Source organism: Lissotriton vulgaris, chromosome 8, assembly GCF_964263255.1.
Source record: "Lissotriton vulgaris chromosome 8, aLisVul1.2, whole genome shotgun sequence".
NCBI lineage: Eukaryota > Metazoa > Chordata > Amphibia > Caudata > Salamandridae > Lissotriton > Lissotriton vulgaris.
In genome coordinates this window covers 1249025896-1249052024 of record NC_141696.1, presented here as the reverse complement: position 1 = coordinate 1249052024, position 26129 = coordinate 1249025896, and the positions used below count along the sequence as shown (strand labels likewise).

General features: G+C 44.9%; 1 protein-coding gene across 2 annotated transcripts in view; it reads left to right on the top strand.

The window, feature by feature from the left end:
- PAN3 (poly(A) specific ribonuclease subunit PAN3) overlaps positions 1-26129 on the top strand; it is a 1023990-nt gene that overhangs the window by 46403 nt on the left and 951458 nt on the right. Inside the window, exon 1 of one of the 2 annotated variants that reach the window (XM_086935165.1) lies at positions 3705-3725. The exons of the other annotated variant lie outside the window; for it this stretch is intronic. The gene's annotated coding sequence lies outside the window, so the exon portion shown is untranslated. Of the gene's footprint in view, positions 1-3704; positions 3726-26129 lie in introns of those variants that run through there. 2 annotated transcript variants of the gene reach the window in all.

Genomic DNA, 26129 nt, shown 5'->3' with positions numbered 1-26129 from the left:
TATTTCCAATCCTTTTTCAACATAGTTCTGTTTTACATCAGTAGTGTCCAGCATAGCTTAAAGAGATACATGCCATTGTGAGACATACAGCATAACCACGCACTGAAAATACATTTAACACTTTTGTATAGTGTGTGCAATTTTCTTTTTTGCGTGCAGATATCCTGAAAATCAGGTATTGACCTAGCACTTTTTGGCTTGACTTAAGCTGGAGAACATATGGCAATATGTAAGGCAACGGTGTCTTAAGTATGTGGAATCTACCAATGAAATTGTATACATAAATGTGCGATAGCTAATTTAGTAGCTGTGGAGACTCTACTAATAATAAGTGATTTATTGTGTATTAGTATTCTTAGGGGGAGCAAAAGCTGGTAGCCTGCTGCCTTGATAATTACCTATTTGGCAAAGCCAATAAAGCATTTGAATGAACCTTGGTTTGTTGCAACTAGATAAGCTTCAAACCCTTGATGTCCTTTTTAGTCTAAGTGTAAGATTTTACTGCTTGGTGCTTATTTTGAGGTTGTGTCTTTTTTGTGCATGATGGTAATACATTGATGCCATTTGTGCTCCTTTGCACCGGTGTGCCACATTTAGGAAGCTGATTCCGAAAGTGAGCTGCACCATGTTATGGATAACATAAATGAAGGCATGAATAACATTTGAGAAGGTAGGACCAACTTCCCTTAATGTAATTAGGTAAAATATGTAGCATTTGCAAATTGGATATACTAACTAAGAACGATTGATTCAGGTCTGCAGTTCGGAATCAAATTGTGGAGAGCAGTCTTGAGTCCCTGTAATTACCAGAAGTGTAGCATTCTAAGAGTTGCGTGTTTTCTTTCAGAGGTGAACGGTGATGATCCAGTGAGGTTTATGTAGAATTGGTGGGTGTGTCTAGATACTTCAGACTCTGTTATCCACGCACTTCAGTGTTTGCGAAGGGTCGTGAGGGGTCTGGCGCACTTAGAAGCCCCTGTCTAGGATTCACTGGTAATTTCCGACTGAAGTGAAAATTTACTTCTAGTGTTTTGAAGGGAAAGGCCAATTATTGTATAAGGATACATGTATTTTGCTGCTTCTGGACATAAGCCACAAACTGAATTTAGAAGGAAACCTGTGTAGTTCATTCACTGTTATTGAAGCTTTCCAAACTTCTAATCTACAAATTAATTGGGTATGTCGAATCTCTTCTGATATAGTGTGATAGGAAACAATATAGCCAATAAAAAGAGATCACCAGAAAAAAAAGCTTGGTTGACCATATTATTCTCGTTGAAGTTGAGTCAATAAAGCGCATGTCTTTGGAGACTAAGAAGGTGGTAGAGAAGTTGATGATGTTGATGGCCGCACAGTGAAGGTCCATTCATGGTGCATTGCAATTCTGAGCAAACACAATGAGATGATTGATGGAGTGTTGAAACTTTTCAGACACTCTCCTCCAGTCACATATCTGGGTTGATTCCGTCATCATTCTTTAGCTCCCTTGACCACCCCAGTTCAGACCCAGCCATATGCAAATCAGTCATGACTCTGTGCCTCATGGGAACAGTCCAGCCTGAACTGCCAGGCCCTCTCTGGACCGGAAACAATCATCCTGGGACTGGTCTCTGGGTAACACCCCATATCAGCTAGGCTGGCTTGAATCCAGTGGCAAAGTGAGCAAGGGACCCCTGTCTGGGCATACCCTGCCAATTTAGGGCAAACAAAGCAAACACGAGGAGATGATGGACCGAGTCATGAAACTTTTCAGACACTCGCCGATCTGGGTTGAATCCATCTTCTTTCTTCAGCTCACTTCGCAACCCCAGTTTAGACCCAGCCATATGCAAATAGTTATGACCCTGTGCCTCATGGGAACAGTCCAGCCCCTCTCTGGACTGGAAACAAGCATCCTGGGGCCGGTTTTGGGGTAACACTCCTCATCTGCCAGGCTGGCTTGTATCCAGTGGCACAGTGAGCAAGGGCCCCTTGTCTGGGCATACCCATCCCACTTAGGGTGAAAAGTGTAACTGCAACAAATGATGGACGGAATGATGAATGATTCAAATATTCTCCCCCAGTCAAGAGATCTGGGTAAATCCATTGTTTTTTTGCCCACTAGGCCACTCCAGTTTAGACCCAGACATATGCAAATCAGTCATGACCCTGTGCCTCATGGGAACATTCCAGACCAGGTCCTCCCTGAACCGGAAACAATCATCCTGGGACCGGTTTCTGGGTAACACCCCTCATCAGCTAGGCTAGCTTGAATCCAGTGGCTAAGTGAGCAAGGGACCACCTTCTAGGCATACCCTGCCAACAAAGGGCGAACAAAGCCCTGAAAATTGCTTACAGCCCAAAAATTAAATTGAGAATGGGGATACATCTTTCTATTCCTTTGTGGGGGGGCTCACCAGAAGGTGATAATGTGAAATAGAATTTTCAGTCTGGTAGAGAAATTGTGCAGATAGGTGGAGTACTCCTGCCAACTCAAGGAAGAAGAAACACTTGGTTTTCTTGTTCCCTCATTAAAGACTGGCCGGATATCATATCTGTCTGTCTATCTCTGCCTATATGCCTCTCTCTAGCTAGCTCTCTCTTTCAATTATCACCCAGGAAAAGTGATTGGAATGGTTGATTTTGTATGTCTTTTGTAAATCTGATTAAGTTACTTCCCAAGCCTTGCGATTAAACCCAGTGAAGATCTGATTTTGTTTTGTTGATTCTAAAAACATTATTCATGTTCCATTGTGCATTTTCTTTTTGCTTCCTAGCTATTGGCTAGTTTGGATTCTCACTGTCACACATAACTATAGCTACACCTCTGCCACTGGAATGTGGCAAAAATAAACACACCCTTTGTTTGAGACTTTTGTTATCTGAGATTATTGTGGGCCATCTCAGATTTAATGGCATGTTTTGGAGAGAAAAAAATATTTCTTTTCTCAGAGAGAAAAAAAAATTATTTTCTAAGACTTCATGTTGGTTGAATGCACTTGTGTGGCTATGTTTTCAAAGGAGGGTGAATATTTTTTTTCCTGTTTGTAGAAAAACATACGTTTACAATATAAGGGTTAGAATTTTTACCTGTATTAATACCTGGGACAGGTAGGATCCCTATTACTGCAATCTGTTTGGAATGCAACATCATTTTTTTATTTATGTGTAAATAAAGGTGAAACGGTCACAATCATTTTGAATTCGGAATGACTGGATGCAATATCTTTTTATTCATCTAAATAGAATAGGGTAGAATTATAATGTGATAGTCCCAACACTAAGTTGTGAGGCTGACGTCCAATTCGGTGTAACAAATTTGATGCCTAGTCAAAATTTTACCTTGATATAAACAGTTGAGCACCATTCATATTATACTAATTGAAAACATGGTATTATCTTTGACTTGACAGCAGGATCATCATTCTTGGCAGAAAATGTGAGTTTGAGGCAACAGACCTTTCTATTTTGGACCATGCGAACAGATGAAGGGAGCATATTGTCTGGTTTATGGAGTTTTGATGAAGCCCTAAGAGCTTTACATCCAAACTTATTTAGTTGGAATTTATGCGCCAGTGGCAACTGCTTTTTTGGTATTGTTTAAGAGCTGCCTCCTATAATCATCATGGAGGATGTTCTCTAAGTTTTCTTCCCATTTTCTTTTCAGAATTCCATGCTCTAAATTCTTGTTCTTGGAGAGTAAATGATACCCTCTAGAGAATGGGCGTTTACCTTGGAGTAGTAGGGTAAGTTTGAATTTGAGGAAAGTAGATCTACCTTGGGCACGACATTTGTGAATGCTGTACGCAATTGTCCATATTTCATAAATTGATTCTCTGGCAGTTAAAAGGTTTTAAAGAAATGCAGTCTTCCCTTGAGTGTTGTACTGAAGTTTTTACTTTTTTGTACATGAACACAAATGCTGGTATTATTGCAGATTATTTTGGCTACACTTCCTATTTTATCAATAAACAGTTGTAAGTAACAATGTGATGTACAAACAAAAATATTTATTCTTCATACGATGTAATACATAATTTGTTATCAAATATGCTAAGAAGTGAATAGACTGCTAAAACCGAACTTACTCTTCCTTTGGCTTTGTGGATATTAGAAAAATGAAAAAAAGATAAATAGAAATATTTTATTAAAGTGTTTGTATCAAACCCAGGATACATACGTTAGAAATGAATAAAAAAATATATTTCTTACAATGCACTGAGCAGTGTTTTCCATTATGCACTTAAACTGTTCAAAACAAGCTAAACTTTACACATTTTAATATTTGAAGAGTAAGTATAAAAGTATTTCTAATAAGCAACTCACGTATTAGATTATTCGGTCACTTGGTGGGCTGGATGCAGACACTTGCCAAAAAGTAGAAGGCAACAAGTATTCAGCCATTTACTAGAAATGATTTTACACATGCAGCTTTTTAAAAATATAAATGCCGATGTGAAGCCCCTACCTTGAAGGCGCCCGCGGGACCTGTGTAGGAAGGGTGTAAGGAGTGAGGGAGGGGTCGGGCAGACTAGAGAATGGCTATTTAGCCATTTACTAGAAATGACTGTACACATGCAGCTTTTTAAAAATATAAATGTTGATGTGAAGCCCCTACCTTGAAGGCGCCCGCGGGACCTGTGCAGGAAGGGTTTAAGGAGTGAGGGAGGGGTCGGGCAGACTAGGGAATGGCTGCGGGATACTTGCTTAAACCAAAGTGGGAGGAGAGAGCACATACTGCGAGTATAGAAGGAAATACAAAAAAAAAGCACAGATCGCGGGGCGCGACGATCACTAACTGGACAGGAATGCCAGATATGATACAGAGGCGATGACAAAGGGAAGGGAGGGAGAATGCTAAGGAGGGCGTTTACCAAATGCACTCCACGTAAATGACTATTTAAGTGTTAACGCTTCAACAAGCATGTGCGAGGTGAACAAACCCTATACTCAATTCGAGATTTACCGTATATGTTTACATAAAGCTAAAAGCTCTGTATTTTTTTATATAGCTTTTGCATGAAATGACTTATAAACAGCGTAGTTAAGCTAAGCACAGATAAACCAGCAGAGGGCAATATTCAACACGATACAGGAGCAAAGACGCTACTCAGAAACAGCAGTATCAGTGGGCATTGCGCACCATTAACGTTCAGCACGTGAACTGATTACCAATACGTCCATAAAGCAACACTTGAGCATAAATGCAAACAACGCCCGTAAAACTTTTCAGGTCCGCCGAATACCTTTACAAATAAATTGCGCCTACATAAATATGCTGGCGACATTTCCTGAAGTAAAAGTTCTCTACTGAAGTCCTCATTACATTTCATCAACAAAACGTTAGCGAAAACAAAACTTTCCGTGGGGCGGGACTTCCGGGTTCGGAAGCCCGCGCACGCGCCCACGGAGAGAAGCCGCTCCCACGGAGAGAAGCAGTGCTGGTGACGCGGGGCTCCCATGCCCTAGAGAGAGACCCGCGGTGGCGGCTGAAGTCCGGAGTGGCGGTAAGTGGGCGGGCGCTCGGTGCACGTGTGTTTGTGTGTGCGCGTGTGTGTATGCGACGGCGGGGGTGGGTTCTCTGTATGTGTGGGTGCGTGCGTGCATGGGCGCTCGCGCGCGCGTGTGTGTGTGTGTGTGTGTGTGTGTGTGTGTGTGTGTGTGTGTGTCTGTTTATGCGCATGCGTGTGTGCTGTTGGAGCTTCCCAGGAGACAGCAGCTGAGCGCGTTAGCGAGCGCGTGGCCCACTCAAATCGCCTCCTTGAAGAGGCAATGCGCGCAGCCAGGTGCGGTCTCCTGGGAAGCAGACCCAGCGACAATAGATCTCTGGCGAGACAGCGCTTATGTGCTGTTCAACGCCACGAGACCTAAAAAGGTTAGTTCGGAGGTGAAAGGTCACCTGACAGGGCTGGAAGCAGCTGATACGCTTGTCCTTGGCATGCGGGCTGAGGCCATTATAGAGCACTAAATGTAGGGCACAGTGCTCATGGGGATGTTAAGGAAGGCACAGGCTCGGTGAGTAAAGAAAAGAAATCTCTTGTAAGTTGTAAATTATGTGGCCATTATTGATACATGTATTTACTTGTGGACCGCAGTAGTCACATCAATCTAAACATTAACATTGTAGTGATGGGCCAAAACAAGGGAGAAATCTCATTTCAAACGGTCAGGCAATCATGATTATCTATGAAAACATCATCAACAAAATCATTTCAAAGGTAAGATTGACTTTTGCACTCCCGTTACGGCCCAGTTTTGCCATAAAATATCCTTCTATTTACAAGATGAATATACCCAGCCATCTTGGTATAAAAGCCCTTTCCCACATGGCATTTAGAGACTGAAATTGGTATCCTGTCATCCTCCAAAACCAATGTCTGTTGTGTATCATGTAGGAAAAATTGATCAAAGGCTTCTCTGGTGTTAAGATTTTTAAAACCCATTCATCCTCTTTCTCTGTAGGTGGTTTGAAATATAACAGTACAAAACTGTATTTGTTCTTAAACCAAAACCATGTACGCCTACATACGCAGACAGTTGCTCAATAGTTTCAAAATAAGGGATGCACAGCACTATTAAGTTTTACCCTTCTCTTGTCTAAGGGCACATAGTAGGTTCTTATGAAGAACCTAGGATTGCTTGGGCGATAACACAATAAGCCAAAATACTTAGTAATTTTTAAACCAAGGTATTCTAGGCTATCTGTATAGGACTAACCTGTGGAAAATCTTCAAAGCTGTAGTCACCAATTTATAAGAATTATATAAAACCCCTCATATAGCTTCGGGAAGACAAAAGCGAATTATCAATATTGCAGTTATTAAGCTGGCTAAACACTCTTATACGCTCTAAAGAGCACACTACTCTAGGGAGTCTCACTTTACCAAGGTTTACCCTATCAACACCACTAGCATATCATTCTGCAATAGTCTAGTGCTACCATTTTGACTACACTAATTAACCAGTCACAAAGCGCCCTATAATTGTCAATTGTCTAATGTGTAGTTCTTTAAGTCTGTGGTAGAAGGGGAGTGCTACTTCAAGGTCGCACAAATGAGCGCTAATAAATAATATTGACTTTAAAAACACCCATCCTAACACCTAAGTCAAGAAGAAAAAAAGCACAATTAAAATAAATAAATAAATGTAAGTGATAAAGGAAAATAAGAAAGCAACTACAGCTGGGAAAACCCTTGCAGAGAGCAAGAGCCTTAAGTTCTCACATAATTCACTGGGGTAGAACTTAAATATTCAACATACCTCTAAATGCCTCTTATTATTAGTATTGAGCTAATAATGATTGCCTAAGGAGAAACTCTTCCAGACCATTGCTTTCAATTCAAAACAAAATAAAAAAATCAAATATCTCACCATAGAGGGATTAGAACCCTTGTCTCAATTATTGATCATTCGTTGTAAGTATGTTAAATGAACTATTGGATTATTACCAGACAACTAAATTTTTTTGAACTATTTAAAACGTCAAAGCGATCATTCACATGGTATGTGGTCCTTGCGGCGCTGCAGTAGGGAGTGGATAGGGCAACGCTTCATTGAGTGTGACATGCCTTAGATATTCAATGCAAGAACCACAAGTTTACTAGTTGGCATTATTGAAAAAGTGGAATGAATTCCCCCTTCCTCCACAACCCCCGAACGAAGAGAGTTTCCAGTGATCATCACATAGTCGGTTGGTGACAATGGTAATGTACTTTTTTATGGCTTCAATGGTAGTCCATATTTGATAAAGTTTACCATGATCAGTTAAAGAGCCAGTTTAGGGCACAGTGTAGACAGAATCACAGTGTCCCAGAATGCCAGGGTTAACCTTCCTTGTTATCACCAATTTCCATTGCTTCCAGGGGCTCGATGGCCGTTGATCCCAGGGATGGGGACAAACCAGGCATTCCGAAAAAGGTTCAGAGGCGCCTTTAGAGGAAACCGCGATGCAGTATCGAGGTGGGCAGTCAAAGTATCAGGTAGCTAAAAAGGAGCCTACATGTGGCCATGGGGTGGCTTCAAACTCGATTGCCCCGGGAGCAGAGGGGGAAGCGGGACGTGCAGCTGCAGCATGTGCAGTCAGAGCTGAGCCTAATGTTGAGAGTCCACAAGGGGTAGTAAGTCTGCTGTATTTGGACCCCATGATTCGGTGCTCTTCGTTTCCCACTTGGAAGCAGGCAGCCAGGTTTGCAGGACGTGGAATGTCTGTGGTCTGATATCAATGGAGGGATTGATGTCCGCTTTGGGACGGTTACACTCCCTACATAAGCTACTTGTGTCAGGAAGGCTGCCTGGAACATCCGGTCCAGGCAGGTCCCCCAGTGGGTCCTGGAACCAGCTCCATTTCCAGTCAGGCACACTAGGCTGGAAAGGGCAATTTCAATTTTCGGATGCATAGGTCTCCTGATACGTTGGAAAAGTCTCTGGGGTGCATAGGAGGGGTGAATCACTGCAGCAGTTTATCACAGCCCCCTGTACAGGAGAGAAGGCGAGACCATAATGCGACCTACCGGTGAAGAAATAGGCCCCTTGCAAGCCTTGCCAACCCAGCGGGTCCAAAAGGGTCCTCTGGCTGCAAGAGGAGAGTGGCGGATGAGCACCCTACCCCTCCCAAGTCAAAGCACCGTCTGTTAGTCGTACTTCACATTGGTCGGTGCTCTCTGCTGCGCAGACCCCAGAGACCCAGGTGCCAAGTCCCTGCTGTTCAAGGGACACAAGAACTGCTTCCACTGGGGTCTCCATGTCAAATCTACCCCTACACAACCGGCTCCAGGGTCTCTTCCCCCTGGGCTTACTGTGAATGTGCTAGCTGGCAAGTGGAGCAGATTCAGTGTACAGCCGCCATGTTTCGGTGCCGCCCTCCCAACCCCCCGTCCAAATATCATCATTGGTAGTCTGTCACTTAGTGAACATTGTACCAGAGAGGAAAGTTCTGAAGGTTGCAGCTTCCCCAAATGGTGAAAAATGTATTTCTGGGACTTACTAGTACACAAGAAAGGTGCAGAGAAAGAATTAGTACTTCTTCTGTACTTCAAACTGCAAACAAATGGATAAAGAAAGTTTAGGATGCTGGCCATGCATTAAATCTACTGACCTCTCTATCAAGGAGATAGGTTATGTGTCTTTCTAGATTCCAGTTGCTTGAGAGTATAAAAAGTTCTTATTAATCAACAATATCTGTCTCGACCTAAAATATGTACCCAAAGTTTTCTCATTTCAAAAAGATTAATATATTTGTATATGCACCCCTCGATATCTGGTTCACCAAAGCCTCACGTTCACAGCAGACATCACATAATTATCTTCTAACATATCACCAATCCACATATTCCATTTCTTCTCTACGTGGGTTAGTAGTCTCCCCGCCTTGAGGAACTAGGGACCACTGCAACAGCGTCGAGATCAATGGTGCCAGTCCTCGTGGAGTTAGGAAGATGAGTTAGTCCTGCCCCACACAGTGATTCAATCGTATCCTTGGTGTGCCATGCAGAAAACATGTAAAAGTTATTTGCCTGACACTAGATAGAAACAGTTTCATCAGGATTTTCCAGATGGATTCCTTTGAACAGGATAGTTAAACCAGATGCTCATGATAAATGTCTCCCCAACAGGATTGGGAGCACACATGGATCAACTTCAAGTCCTGGGAACAGTGGTTGAAAAAAGAGTTGATTTGTCACATGAATCTCCTGTAACTCAGCGCTAGCCACCTGGCTCGCACATTCTGTCTTCCAGCATTAAATCAAATTCCGTTCTAGTACATTTGGACAATACAGCACTGGTTGTTTCCTGAACAAACCGATATAGTGAATGCTAGATCGTGGTGCACACAATCTGTAATTAGCCTGTATCAAGAAACCTATTTGTAATCCTTGTTCGTTGTCGGGGAATTCATCATCCCAGTAATAAGCAAAATACCCACCATTTCTCCTAGGAGAAATGAGGTGTAAATGGTTCTTTTGTATGAGGGAGATCAAGTATCCATGCAGGTTAACTAGCCAAACTGTAACTGGCGGAGCATGATGGGTTTCTGCAGAAATATACTTGCTTAAATGAGCATTACATGAGCGTCCTTTCTCCAGCCTCCCATGGACTGCAGCCTACCTCCCATCAATGGCCATATTGTATTTTCTATAAAAACAAAAGATTTTTGAAAAAGTTCTTACTAGTCACAACTTCAGTAACAGTGACTTTGTTCCTTAGAACTAGGATTGCACTTGAGTAACTTTTCCTTCTCAATAATTACCAACACAGCCGCCTGCTTACTTTTTAGGTCTCGCATATGCAGTGCACATGCGCTGCTCTAGGAGGACCTTTATCCATTGACCTTCACTTTTCAAAAACTGCATTCGTGCTTGTGGAGGCATCCACCTTGCGGGAGCGAGCGGCGGCGCTACAAGCAGGAGTGCAGTGCTTGAAAAGTGAAGACTGCTCTCTTTCAATTTTGCTTTCCCCCCCCCTCATATCGCGAGCCTGCACGCACACCACTTGCAGCTAGCAGATGACTATGCAGAGACTTTTACTTGGTAATGGCTAACGCTGATTAATATCTGACTAACTTCCATTTTAACGAGTTTAGAGTACGTGAAGCTGTTTGGCTCGTTTCTTTCACGGAAAAAAGCTGCAGCTTGCAGTGAACTTTACAAATGCAAGTATTCAAATGTGATAGCAGCAGATGTTCCAAGTTTTAAAAGACCGTCACGAGGAAAGCTTATAATTGACGCCACCCTTTGAATATAACAGACTATACTAACCAGTTTTGCTATGATTTGCAAGTGACAGACAAAGTTCCTTGTTCAATCCGCCTTCATACCTCTGTTGCACAATTGCAGACTCTTCGGAGGTTGCACAGTTACCTTGAACATAGATGCACAACCGTTTCTTTTGGTGAAAATGTCCCTGTTACGAAATGGCACATGTTGCAACATTTCCCATGTATTTTATATTTACCCTACCTCCACCATCAAGCAGTCTGTCTTTGGTTGGCGCTAACCTGTGTAAGTGCGGGCACACATTCCTTATCTGATGTACAAGAAATCCCATATTCATTATTTACTTGCATATTAGCTTTTTCAGAAACGTGCCATGTTTTAGTCACACTGCCTTTGTTTCAGGAGGTCATATGTAGTCTAGAACTTATTTATGCTTCACACTGATTAAGATCAGCCGGAAAAATAGAATTTCCCTCATAAGAGGTAATACCTTCGCATATACTCCTTTGTGACTCTCATTCACAGCAGAAAGGTGATGTTTCCAACATCTCTTCCCCCAAGATTGGTAGAGGGCGGCACTCCCCGCTCCCAAACAAGGTGTGCTATATCCGCTCCCCCTACCCTCTTCTGTGGCTTTTGCCCCAATCCAACCCACTGGTGTGGCTAAAATCCTCCATCCCACCCACTAATGTGGCTAAAACCCTACATCCCACTGTCCCCCCCCCCCCCTCCCCTCCGCCCCAATCCTGCCCGTTTTAGATGTATCCTCCACCATTCCCATGTGTGAGCTTTCCGCTTGTATGCCACTCGTTACTTCTGTGCTAGTCTCTGGCAAAACACTTATAAGGTCCCAGAGGCGAGACCTATTGGCTATGCCAATTCTTGTTTTAAGTTGGATGGATCAGTCAGTGCACAGAGAATGTTCAGCTTTCCAAGATTCATTTATGCACTACCCATGATTTTAACTTATCCATATACTTTAATTAGTCTTTTCCAACACCATACTGTGCTGATTTCCTTTTGGCTAGTGACTTGTATAAGTGAACTCAGACTCTTCTGATGAGACTATAGGGGGACACCCTTCTCGTTGAAAGAGGCTGAAGAAGGAAATCCTGTTTTGGAAATTTTAACCTCGTAGTTTCTTGAGGATTGCTTGGTAAGATATTTCCATGTCGGATTGTTCAGTTGAGTCTGTGGTTTTTCATTGCATGGGTGGATACCTTGAAGAGCCTACTCTTCTTGTTACCTTTCTGATTGGAGTGGCTTTGGTCTATTCCCACTCTCTTTGGCCATAGGCAGAACCTTGGTAAAGCATTAATATGCACATTGTTGTCCACAGGTCATTCAGTGATGGTAAACTATGCAGCTGTATGAAACAGCAGCTGGGGTGATAAGGAGGCTTTTTGAGTTGCAGCATGCCTTGTATTGTTTTTCTGTGGCAGTTACCTCAATGAATTAATTTTATTTTACATTGTTGGCCTTTGCCTTTGGGATGTTATGTTTATGTGTAAGCCAGTTCAAGAAACACTATATATTTTTGCCAAGCATGTGGGCGTTTGTCAGGCCATGGACAATAAGGTACACAGTGAGATTCCTCGACCTTGCAATATATGGATAGCAATGGTCTGGAAATAGTTTGTACTGTCTGAAATCCATGCCTAGTTACGCAACCAAAGGAAATGTGCACCTGTGGAAACAGAACAATGGTGTTCACTGTTAGATTGTTGATTAAAAGCGCCCCTATTGAGAGCATGGGACACATACATTGAAGCACAAGAGGTTACTTTCAATGTTAACCCCCCGAACACCTTGAGTATGGAGGATAGTCTGTGACAATGTTAAGGGGGGCTCATCAGGACTTCAGGGACTAAACAGACACCTGGTCTGGGTTATATAGAGGAACCTCTGCTCAACAGGGTACCTCTTTGGAACCTGGCCATCTCATCACCCTCTGCTTCTATACATCAGTGGTCTCCTCGATGCCACAGCCATACTAGATCTGGCAAGAAAAGACATGGGGAAGGTAGGCATACACAGAGACCACCAGACTCCACAACCCGCAGTCAGATTCACACTCCGATGTACAGGCTGGAGATTAGCACAGGACAGGGATCCAAGCAAAGTAATAATTGTATATTGTTGATCTTTCAAACTGAGTATATCCCACAATGACGCCTAGAATAAGCAACACAGATCACATATTATGATTGTACTGTGTGCTTTTACTCATATGTCTGATTGTTAACTATGCTGATACACCAGCAATATGTTGGCACCCACAGGGCATGTGGAAACTTGTTTATTTGAAAGCAGTGAGAGGTGCACAAGGCCTTTTATCTTTGTGTTATCTGCAGCATGCTTTGTGCTAGTTCATTTTCCAAGTGGGGTGGAGGTAGGGTGGGTGGGGGGGTTCGAAACAAGTTTAGCTCTATGTTTCCATGGACCGTAGTGACAATTGATGTTGCTAAGTGTTGAGGCTGGTCTACTAACCATATGTTGCAAACGTCATTTTGACATGGTGGCTGTAAGAATAAATGTCGAACTTGAACGCTTTCTGTGGCCCATGTGGCTGTTTTTGCCGAAATGTCACTATTCAATGCGCTTACTAGGAAACCCAGCAGTTGTTGCCCCTTAGTTTTTGATATGTATGGGTCCAGCTTTTACACCAACTGAGAGATTTTCTGAGGTAATGTTCAGCAAAACTAGTACATAGATGTCTTCTGGGCCTGCGCATGCATGCTGAATATACTTACTAGTGGGCACTAATCCCTCTGTAAAAGGGTATGTGGCTCCTATAGGCGTACTTTTTGACCACCATGGTATAAAACTAAGAACAAGAATGTTGGGTTGCAGTGCTTAATGGGAGGACGTGGATACTGAAGGCATCATTATGCACAGAGATCTTTATTGCTGTTGCAGGGATTCTCCTTATGAAAACACACAAGATGATGGACGGAATGTTGCACAATGGCAAAACATTCACCCCCAGTCACAGATCTGGGTTTAATCCATTGTTATTTTGCTCACCAAGCCACCCCAGTTCAGACATGGCCATATGCAAATCAGTCTTGACCCTGTGCCTCATGGGAACAGTCCAGCCCGAACTGCCAAGCCATGTCTTCCCTGGACCGGAATCAAGCATCCTAGGACCGGTTTCTGGCTATCAGCCATCTTCAGCCAGGATAGCTTGACTCCAGTGGCTTAGTGAGTACCGGACCCACGTCTGGGCATACCCTTCCCACACAGGGTGAACAGTAAAACACACAAGATAATGAACGGAATGTTGCACAATGGCAAAACCTTCACTCACAGTCACAGATCTGGGTTTAATCCATCGTTATTTTGCTCACCAACACACCCCAGTTCAGACATGGCCATATGCAAATCAGTCTTGACCCTGTGCCTCGTGGGAACAGTCCAGCCCGAACTGCCAAGCCATGTCTTCACTGGACCGGATTAAAGCATGCTAGGACCGGTTTCTAGCTATCAGCCATCTTCAGCCAGGATAGCTTATGAACACAACTATGCTCAGGACCGTAGAACATCAGCATGTAGGGACTGAGTCACAATATCTCATCAGCATCTATGGGCCCAAATCTGACTAGCGCATAGTGCCTCAGTTGCCCTCCTAACCAGAGAGACAAGGGATTTGGCACCCCAGAACACAACACTCTCGACCCACTCAGGATCACAGTAGCAGGTTACCCCATTTCGTTCTCCCACTCCTACTTGTCCATAATAAATAGAAAAGAGATCAGAGGAAAGTTTATAATGTGTATTTAAACTATTGTGTTCTAATGTGCATTAAGCGCGCCACAACTAGCAAACAAATACAGGTCATTAGCATAGCTCTCTGCCCCTTCAGAAGGACATGTCCAGGGTTATATGACAAAACATTTTTCAAAAACAGCAGCTGGGTGTCTCCATGTCTAGGTGCTAGCGTCTGAACACAGAAAATAACAACAAATAGTGCTGTTTGACCTTGCCTAGCCTGTGCAGACTAAATCCCAGGAAAGGGAAAAAAGTTTTTGCTAACTATATGTGAAAAAATTATGTGGCAGAAAAAACATGCAACTCTTTGTTAACATGTGCAAAGTAAAAGCGGCCTACAACGTGTACAGTTAGGCTAACATAGGGAAAACCAAAATGCCCATTTCAGGAACTCACGGCACCCTCTCTTTAGTTGAGGCAACAGCACGACAAATAGCTAAAGAAAATGAATGGAATCACAAGATAAGCAAACTCAAAGAATGTGCGCATGGTCCTACTGTGAATTAAAAAATATAAAAATCCAATATGTATTTAGAAAAAGGTAACCAAGTTATGGTGAGTCGAGGGAATCCATGATGCCACTCGCAAATTCAAAGGCCAGGTACTCCAGGATCGAGACACTTTCCGCAGAATATGATTGGTCGATAGCCCAGGTCACAAGTTCCAGAGAATAACCGCTTCGCCGCGGCGGACATTCCGCTGCAGTGCGGCCGGAGGCCGTCCAACGCATCAAAGTTTAGACCAGATTTTCGGCCTCCGCTGATGCTGATACAGATACTTGGTAACATTCGTGTTAGTAGAGCTTGTGCTTAGTGATCCAGGTGCGGACCGACACATCTCTTCAGGAAGGAGGGGCTTATACCTCGCATGAGGGACAGCTTTGAAAATGGGTTGATAAAAGACTCAGTTATTAGCAGTTCCATGTTCATTAAAGTAGGCATATGTAAAGCCAGGCAAATATCTAGTGCCCATTCGAAGAGGCACCAGAGGCAGTGGAACACTGATTGGATTCAGGTAAACCCGGCAGGTCAGAATGTTTGCAACCAATCAAGGTCTTATTCTTAAAGCAACAAGATTCCAAAGTATCGAAGCATACACTCATGACTGCTGGAGCTTTGCTATTTCTAGAGGGCTTTCAGAAAGAACATCTATTGTGCAGAAGTAAAAATAGGATTAAAATGCTGCAAATGAGAAATAACCGCAGCGGAAGTCCCCTGAACACACTGGAAAACAGAAAATGAATAAAAGCAAGTATTACTTCAAATATATTATGGAATGAAGTGACCAGGCTGGAGCCTATAACTTTAAAGAAATGCACAAAACTGGTAGTGTTCGTTACGTTGAAAATTCAATGAATAAATTGGCCACAATTTAGTGGAAGATTTGTGTTTAACAGTGCCTGTATCTGGCTGGCTGCGCTGGCCATCTGTAACTCGAAGGTCTCGAGGGCAGATGTGAGAGCGACTTCTTCTAGAAACAATAATCCTTTGAGTCTGCTTAGCTTGTTAAAGTCTGCCTTCAAAGTTGGAAGGCAAGGACATAGCAGGTTCTCAACAATTCCTTGAGTAAGGGAAAATGGTACATTATTACAACATGTGATGGAATGAGAAACTGATAATATATATGGAATTCCTGCCCACATCCCACAGCAGTATTATGCTTTACATAACCACCATTTCGAAGGACAGGTATAAGCGGAAGTATTGTTGGGCCTAGATTCCTTTTAAGAAACAGGCTGTATTTGCTACAGAAGAGTTACATGTGGCTTGCACTATAATTTGCTTGCATACATGTGAGTGCCCGACCGAAGAGTCACTTTCCTTTCCAGTAAGGAATACTGCCTTGCCAGCACGTTCACAATGATTGGTAAACAGAAGTAACCATTATTAATTAATAAGGCTGTCTCCTAGGGATTCATATCTATTGAAAGGGAAATGTTTCATGCAAGTTGTGAATTGAAATGTCGAGATTGGTATTGATATTACACTGTGTATCAACCATACTGCTGAAGAGGTTTCGTCTGTGGTAAATGGGAGTTGTTCTAACTTCCCTAAATCCAGCATTGTATAGGTTGCATCTTTTATTGCTATCAGTTGTTGTTCGATGGCAAATTAAAAGGCAAAAATAATGTATTGGATATCCGATATCACCATGGTACCCGCCAATTCGGAAGTGTTTTAAGTGTCCAGCTAAACTGCATGATTGATCAAAGCCGACTCTGCCCATGGTATAATGCTGATATGTCACTTTGCATAAAATCAATAGCAGACGACCTAATGTTAATCAAATTAAAAAATGCAAGGAGAGGACCTATTAATACTATTGTCTGTAACAGCAAGCACTTTATCCAAATTGTCCTGATCATATAGTCTTAAATGTGCGGCAGCTTCCATTTGGGAAGATTTCCAAATATCATTATAGGCAGCATAAAACGTTTAGAACGTTGAGATCTAGGACCTAATAAAAAAGTCAGTCTTCTGACAGGATAGAAAGATGTTGTCTTACTGCAGATAGTGTGTAATGTTACAACCATTGTTGACACAATTTCCTCACTGAATGTGTGGTAATATGACCGTAATGTTGTGAATTAGAATATTGTTGGTCAAGTCTGCTAGATTTAAACCCAGGTGTGGAATTCAAGAAACAAGCTTGGTAACCATTTGTGTCTACTGGCCATTATAATCATTCGCTGGGACCTAAAAGTGCGGAGTTAAATGTACCCTTCTCGGCAATACTATTTAAAGGCTCCGCCGTATAATTTGTCAAACATTGCCAATTATCAAAATGGGCAATCCAGTATCCGGGGCATGATTTTTTTTAAATTTGCCAGTCTAAGACGTAGTCTGCTGGACTGTGTCATTAAAGAAGATCGTTTGTGTTTGGGTTAAACATGCGCAAAACTACAATTCAGTTCCCTGAACCTGGCAAGGGTTAGATCCTCCAAATCGATTTTAGTTAAATAGTTTCTTTCCAATAATCATATCCTTAAAGGGCTTACTGGTTGACAAACAAAATAGTATATATCAGCTTAGTTTGTGCAAGCATATATTTTTTTCGGTGGGGTATGAACTAATTTGAAAAAAGTATAAAGTAGGATCTGAAGTCTCATATCCTGAAAATTTTGAATTTATCTTTGTACATTTTGGAACTCGCCTGTGGAGGGAATCAAACAATTTTTCCTTTGTACATATTTAAAAAGTGTACGCTGGACACTAGCCCTGTGCAGGTAATGATGGCTGTAATGGTGATAACAGAACATGTCAGCATAGTTGGCCGAATTAAGGCACAGGTCCTCTGATTCGAAAACAGTGAAATACTCCAACTCCTAGAGCATAGAATTTACAGTTTCAACATCCCTATCATCTGAATGTAACCCTGGTACTATTACACCCCCTTAGAAACTTTAAATACATATGGTATCTGCAAGATCTTTGTAGGGCTGAATGTTTTATCCCAAACAATTCCATCAGTTACTTAAATGTTCACAATGCTCTTTTTAGCTTACGGGAAGAAGAATGGGGTAGCCATCACCCCTTCGATCAGTTCTGTGGCAGAGCTTTCTGGGAGGTAGTGGACATTGATCAATAGGGAAAAAACGGTCACAAATCCAATACACTTGAAAAGAAAAACCCAGGAAAATGTAATCCCAACATATATCCACGACAGAACTAGATAAGTGCGTTTCAACCATGAAATGAAAACACCGACGTTATGTTATGAGGGTTTGTAGAGCGCATGGCTACCCGAAGGCCTCCCAGCGCTAGGCATGAAACATAGTGAAAGTGAGATAGGAGGACATTAGCCACACTGTTTTCAGTTTTTTTCTGAAGGTAGCTTCTGAAGCTATGAATCTAACTTCCCGCGGCAGGGAATTCCATAGCGTGGGAGCCAAGTGGGGAAAGGCTGTTCCACCCCATCTGGCCATTTTTATAGTTTTTAACAGGCGCTCAGTGCCCGACCTCGGGAATATATTGGGACGGTATAAGCCCTACCAGATTTCTGATCTTGCTAGGCCCTTTGTTGTTTATGGCTCTGTGGGTTAGGCAAACTGCTTCGAACTTGACTCTTGCTTCAATCGGGAGCCAATGTAAATTCCTACAATGCTTCCTGCATTCGAATTTGACACAGAAGTGTGGCCACTGCATTCTGGACGTCCTGTAATTTGTTAATGACATATTTGGGTGCTCACAGAAGGAGCAGTTTGCCATAGTACAGACGTGACCAAGGAATGTATAACCAGTTTCCTTAGCTGTAGGGTATCGGCTCGAGGATCTTACGGAGCATTCTTAACCCAAAGAAAGTGCCTGCCACCTTCCTTGCTTGTGTCTCCATGGTCAGCTCCTTATCTATACAGAACCCGAGATTCTTGATGGCAGTGCTCAGGACTGGAGCGATCCCTAGGCAGCTAGACCAATTAACTAGAGGCCAGGGTACCCCTGCGTTTCCTAGGACCATCAGTTCTGTTTTGTCTCCCTTTTAATTTCAAAAACAACAGTTGATGGGCAGAATGCAGAAGAATGTCATACATTCACTTCAGTACAGAGATCTGGGCCTAAATCCATTGTTTTTTTGCTCACCACACCACCCCAGTTCAGACATGGCCATATGCAAATCAGCCTTGACCCTGTACCGGAAGCAAGCATCCTAGAACCGGTTTCTGGCTAATAGCCGTCTTCAGCCAGGATAGCTTGACTTCAGTGGCGTAGAGAGCACAGGACTCGCGTCTGAGCATACCTGTCCCGCTCGGGGTGACAAATCCAAAAACAGTTGATGAACAGAATGCAGAACAGTGTCATACATTCACCGGAGTACAGAGATCTTGGCCTAAATCCATCGTTTTTTTGCTCACCACACCACCCCAGTTCAGACATGGCCATATGCAAATCAGCCTTGACCCTGTGCCTCATGGGAACAGTCCAGCCCGAACTGCCAAACCATGTCTTCCCTGGATCGGAATCAAGCATCCTAGGACCGGTTTCTGGCTATCAGCCGTCTTCAGCCAGGATAGCTTGACTCCAGTGGCGTGGAGAGCACGGGACTCACGTCTGAGCATACCCGTCACACTCGTGGTGACAAATGCAAAAACAGTTGATGGACAGAATACAGAGCAATGTCATCACCACCCCCTTTTGTACTGCTTTGTTAGCCATAAGTTGGCAGGGTATGCTCAGACGCGAGTCCCTTGCTCACTTTGCCACTGGATTCAAGCAAGCCTGGCTGAAGACTGCTGTAATGCCAGAAACCGGTCCTAGGAAGCTTGTTTCCGGTCCAGGGAAGGCATGGCTTGGCAGTTCGGGCTGGACTGTTCCCATGAGGCACAGGGTCAGACTGATTTGCATATGGCCATGTCTGAACTGGGGTGGCAGAGTGGGCTAAAGAACGGTGATGGATTAAACCCAGATCTGTTGCCTGGGTGTGAGTGTTTGATTGGTTCAGATGCTCCGTCCATCACCACCCCCATTTGTACTGCTCCCTTTAATTTCAGACAGCTCCCTGTCATCGATTTAACCACTTTTCAGGGATGTGGAATTCCTATAGCCCGACGCCCAGGACATATTGTTTGGTGTCAAGGGCAACACGTTTTAATGTGCATTTTGTCCCTAGGACAAGCAGATCCAACTCCCTGAAGCACAGACCCTTTGGCTGCCAGTTTGCAGTACCACATTAAGGATCAAGGAAGGGCACTGCCTGTAGTTAAGTTAATATTTGTGTGCATATGATAATGCGACCTACCCCTCTCCGCCGGGTCCGGATGGTGATCCGCTACCCGGCAGCCATGTTTTTTATTTAGTGAGGCGTGTCCCCTGACTGCACGGAGGGGTGGGGGTGGCATTGCTTGCCGCGGGTCACATGAAACGTGTGTCGTCGCAGGCAGCCATGGTGTAGTGGTGTGGGGGAAGAGAGATGATGTTCCCTTTCATAGTTTATCGAGGCCTAGAAGCCATGTGGAGCAGTGTGAGTCAGTTGTGCGCCCCCTTAACGTATCAGTGTAAAACATGGGCAAAATAGTATGGTTAGAACCCCAACCTGGTGGAAGTCCCTAATATATGTGCCCTTGTCAGCAATGTGGCTGTGTAGTTATTGACCAGGGGGTAGCAGTTCTCTGATCCGGCATCCAGTGAACTCCTCAGGGTTATGTCCTTCTTTCCCTCAGGGAGGCCCACTACTCGGATGTTATTTCGGCGTGAGCGCCCTTCTGCATCCTCCACTTTGTCTTCCAGCACATGTACCTGGTCAATTAGGTCTTGCAGGGCTGCGGTGTGACTTTGCGTGATGGGGTTCAGCTCCGCAAATGATTGCTCTTGTAGGTGCACTTTTTCCCCTAGTTTGTGGTGATCGGCACGCAACAGGGTGAAATCCGAGGTGACTTTGTCAGTCTTGGACTCCAGCGAGGAGCGAGTTTGGTCTAGAGCGGATCCAATCTTCTCCACCAGCACAGAGTCCAACTTGGTGGCGAGTGCAATGTGGGCGCCTCCGCTGTGTTTCCACCTTCCGCGATTACCTGCTCCGAGTTGCCATTATGTACGTTGGGCTCTTGCGTGGTTGTGTGTAGGCGGCCCATTACTTGTTGTGCTGTCGGCATTCGTTGGTAAATCGTGGCAGCCACACAGATTACTTGGGGCGTGGTCTCTTGAATGCAGTCGCACCGAACTGCTGGATTGTTGCGTATCCGCAGCAGTGGGTGATTAACAGCTTGGGCGGGCACGGGCACCACTTAATTTTCCTCGGATGTAGGTTCCTTGCCGCACGGTGTGTAGCTCCGACGGAAGATGCAGCAATATTACGTATGTCGCGGTCACACCGCACTCTACTGTGGGTTTGCAGACTTTGTTGAGCCTCACCTTGTGTTCGTGGTATGGATGTGTACACCTGTGAGAATGTGTTGTCGGTTGAGTTTCGAGGGGCCTGTCTTCTCCTTCCAAAGGACAAGCAGTTTGGGGGGCCACGTGGAGGAGCGGCACACTGTGTCCGGGCCTGCCCTGGGGAAGCTGGGTCCGCTTTCCGTTGTTGTAGTGTGTCAGGATTCTGTCTACTGCGCCTCGCAGCATTAGCCTAGGTCTGACAGAAACCTCAGGCTTGAGGGCTATTGGGGCACTGTTGTCCAGGCAAGTGGGCACGTTTCGTTTGAACCTTCCTGGTGGTTGCATTTCCTGCGCGCTCCTGCGGTTACCTCTCCCACTCCTCACTGTTCGAGTCAAGGCTTGTCCTTGCACCGCAAAATTCTTGCCACCCTTATTTGAGAGGGGGGAGAGAAGGGATGAAGAGACGTCGTCTGCCTCTGTGTCAGCGCCAAGACATGTTGAAACCTGCGTCCTCCTTAACGTGGCTGCGGCCTGGGCCCGAATTGACCCACGGCCTAGTGGTTCTCGGGACAAAGAGCGATCATATTATGCTGGGACCTGCAAGGTTGGCAGCGTCCTCTGTATTTGCTTGCCGTTTCTCTGGGGACTTCCTCTGCTACTGCGGCCTGGGCCCGATCCGACCCCCGTGCCTGGCGCAGGGTGATCCTGCGTCACCTCACTGTTTCTCGAAGGTGCTGTCGGGTCACCTGCGTGTTTTCAGGCGCCTTGGGCATCTGCTTGCCAGTCTAGTGGTTATGCTCGCCGTTGGTTGGTGCAATTATGTGTTGGTATTTGTTGTTTGGGGTCTCTTAGAAAATCATAGATAAATTCATAGATACATTCCTGGCTAGTGTGCTGTGGCCTCATCCGAAGAATGTGATTGGCACTAATCTGAGTGATGAATACCTTTTCGTTTTTTACATTATTCAGCCTTATTTCACTACAATTTATATAGCTACGGACAAGAGAAAGCGGAAACAGATGCACACAATAACTGGTCCGATTTCATTTACATTAAAGACCGTTTCTAATAGAATTATTGCGTAACAAAGATCAACACGTCAATTACTTTACATCAGTGTTTAGTTCAGTCACGCTAGAAGCTAATTAATTCTAAATACACAGCTCCAAATCCTCACTAGTACATGCTAATTTATTTGATTATGCCTCCAACTAAGCACCCATTTACAGTGAATTTATTACATTGCGTGGAAAAACAAACCGGTTTCTTATCTGAGCACAGCTGCAAATCGGCCCTTCTTAGGTCAATTCAACTAGACCCCGCATGCGCTGTCTGTTGCTAGTCATGTTGTGGCTTACCGATAAGAGAGAGCTTGGATCCTGCCATTGCTTACCATTGATTTCCTGGTCACTCATTTGACTACTTCTTATACGTGTCCCAGATTTTCAGTCTTTTTTGTCCCTCCAATGGAACATTTCCTCTTTATCATCCCTTTCATTGGTTGGCATCACTGCTGCCACTGCTTTCTTTTTAACTACTGCCTTTTTGTCTTTTATGAAGCACTCCATTAGAGTGTGTGTGTTTTTGATTTGTATCTCTCTTGTACATCTCTCCCCTGCTCTCTGTGTTGACTGACAGCTTCTTTTGACCGTGCTCCCTTTTGCGCTCTCCATGTTGCTTTCCACCAATCCCTGTGTTGATTTTGCCCCTGCCCTCCTAGCGTTCATGCCCTCTCCTTAAACCTCCTGGTTGCTTTTTCGTCCTCTGCTGCGTTGCTTAAATGATTGCTGCCCCCGCTCTCTTTTCCCCCACGATTTGTGTTGCTTAGGCTCCCCCTACCTCCCTCTGTTTGCTTCACTGTTCATTCCCACTCTCCCTGCCCATGCTTTACTATTAGCCCACCTCTCCACCATGTTGTTTCCACTATCCTCAATATCCCCCTAGTTGCTTCCCTATTTTCCCCGTCTTCCCCATATTGCTTTGGTGCAACCCCCCCACCCCCATCCCGTTGTTGCTTCTGCTCTCCTCCCACCCGCTTTAAAAACAAAAACACTTTTGACTGTTCTATTTTCTTTTTAGCTAGAGATGCAACTTGGATCGCTAGCTAAAAAGAATGCGTGGTGAGCGAGTGTACAAAATGACCAGAGCACCTGTCAAAGGTTTTTACTTAAAACATTTCACAAAGACAAGAACTTTTGGCTTTGCCTGTGCTTGTATAGTCAGCAATCTTTGTGTCCGCTAAAACCTACTCTGAATACTAAACTCCTCCGATAAGTTTATTCTTTCTCAATTCAGCACTATTTTCTTAATTCAAAGTATTACCATTAATTCCTTCACGCAGTTTCATATAGAAATATAGTGTGGTATCTATAGGCAGAATTCTGTATCTTCCATTGTGGAGTGTATGCTGTTGGATTTTGAGCTTGGGGATTTTAAGCACCTACGTTGATAACTGAGGGCTTTAGCTCAGCTGTAAATTAATAAAGCTCAATTCATAACTCCCCTTTTTTTGGTCACCTTAATTTTTTTTTTGAAAACAGATTTTATTGATTGCATGAGAAATATAACAAGCAATGCTCTGACACCAGAGACAATCACTAGTAGCAAATTGTAAAGCATTAATACATGCAATTATTTGGTAATGGTCCATCAATTAGATGCAAAAAACCCAGGATCAAACACCCCATCGCCCTCCACCTACCTCCGCCCCCCAACCCCCCCCCCCCGCGCGCGCCGCTGCATAATCCGCCCGTGTGGTATTGGGGACATAAACCTCCTGCCAAGTGTGCCACAACATCCGCCCGGACCTTGAGCTGTCGGGCTGTCAGGGAAGCTGAAATGCATCTTCCTCGGGTGGTGGGTCCAGTTCCATATCCAGATAGTCTGCCCACCGTTTGCAGATCTTAGTGTTTTTGAGGACAGCCCCTGGCCACATATATCGGCTGCTCCAGACCCATACAGAAGTCCATCCCGTTCTGCCAAGCTATAAGTGAGGGGGCTCGGGGCGCATTCCAGGACCTCGCTATGTCCCGTTTAGCCAGGGTTAGTTCCAACAAAAGAAGATGCCGCTTATAGCGATTGCCCTCCACATCGGCCATCACGTGGAGGAGGGCCAGCTTAGGATTTCTCGGGAGTCCCCAGGCCAGGGCCTCATTCAAGCATCGGAACACCCCATCCCAGAATCTCTATAGGGCCCTACATTCCCACACAGTGTGCAGCAGCGTACCCACTTCTGACTCACATCTGAGGCAATCTGGGGAGGCTATTAAACCCGCCCTCCACATGCGCTGCCTAGTGTAATATGTACGAGGGAGGTACCGGAACTGTACAAGTCGCAAGCGCATGGAAATGGCCGCTCCCCTGGGTCCCTCCAGTGCCTCAACCCAGTCCTCCTCATCAAGCTCCCCAACATCCTGTTCCCATATTGTTTTAAGCTGCGCTAGGTCTGTGGAGCTATGTCGCACTAAGGTTTGGTAATTACGGGATATCTTCCTGTCAGGCAATTCCCCCATAAAAAGCTGGGCTTCGATGGGACTAAACTCAGCTAATTCCTCCACTGCCTGGAGGTACGGAGTAAGTGCATGCCGGAATTGGAGTTATTTGTAGAACTGGGTACGAGGCATCTCAAATTCCTCCCATAGAGTATCGAAGGACTTGAGGACACACCCTGACATGACATCACCCAAAGAGGAGATGCCAATTGTGTCCCACTCCCTAAAGCCCACCAAGGCAGTGAGCTGGGGCAATCTACCATTCTGCCACAGTGGGGTCTCCAACGTTAGGACATTCCACCATCCCACCCTAGCAGAGCCTGCAGCCATATCTGGAAGACCACCTGCGTAATAGACGGCAGGGACCTCCTAAGGGGTGCCGAGTAGAGGAGCGTATGTAATGAGGCAGTACCCATCAGGGCTCGCTCCTCCATGTAGGCGGGATCTCTCCTATCTGCGTACCACCATTCATTCAAAACCAGAAGGTGGGACGCCTGGTAGTATGAAAGGACGTCCGAAGTGGCCAACCCACCCGTGTACGTGGAGCGAAAGCAAGTCCGTAGGGCCACCCGCACAGCTCCCCCCTCCCACAGAAGCCACTTAACGCTGTGAAGGCGCCGGAACCAATCCTGTGGGATCAGCACCGGGTGATTTTGTAATTGATAGAGCAGGCGAGGAAGCGCCACCATCTTAAAAATGGCGGACCGACCATGTATGGAAAGCGGCATATTCTGGCCCAAACCTTGAGGTCCCCCCGCACACTGTCCCATACCGGGGTGATATTGCGCTCCCGGTCCACGGCGGCGTCCTCTGTGAGGTATACTCCCAGGTACTTTACTCCATCAGCGGTCACCTGGAGCTCATTGGCTCAGTCCCCCACATGCTGCGGACCCCCCAGGGTCCAGAGGGTAGACTTACTAGGGTTCATATAGAGGCCCGATGTTTCTCCAAAGATTTGTAATATTCGCAAAATGCGAGGTCCCGAGCGCTCGATGTCTGTGAGGAAAAACAGCACGTCATCCGCATACATAGCCACTCTATCAGCCACGTCGGACGACCACTGGAAGCCTTTCAGCTGGGTGTCAATCCGCACCCATGCCGCAAGGGGTTCTATCGCCAGTGCGAATAAATATGGGGAGAGGGGGCAACCCTGCCTTGTCCCCCGGCGGATATTGAAAGAGCGGGAGACCCCTCCGCCTACCCGCACCGCGGCCGTGAGGTCCGTGTATAAGAGCCGCATATACGCAAAAAATCGGGGCCTGAGATTCAGACGCCCCAATAGGGCAAATAAATACGTCCAGCTCAGGGAGTCAAACGCCCTGTCCATATCCGCCAACAGCAGTGCAGCCCCTACTCCTAACCCTCGCCAGGC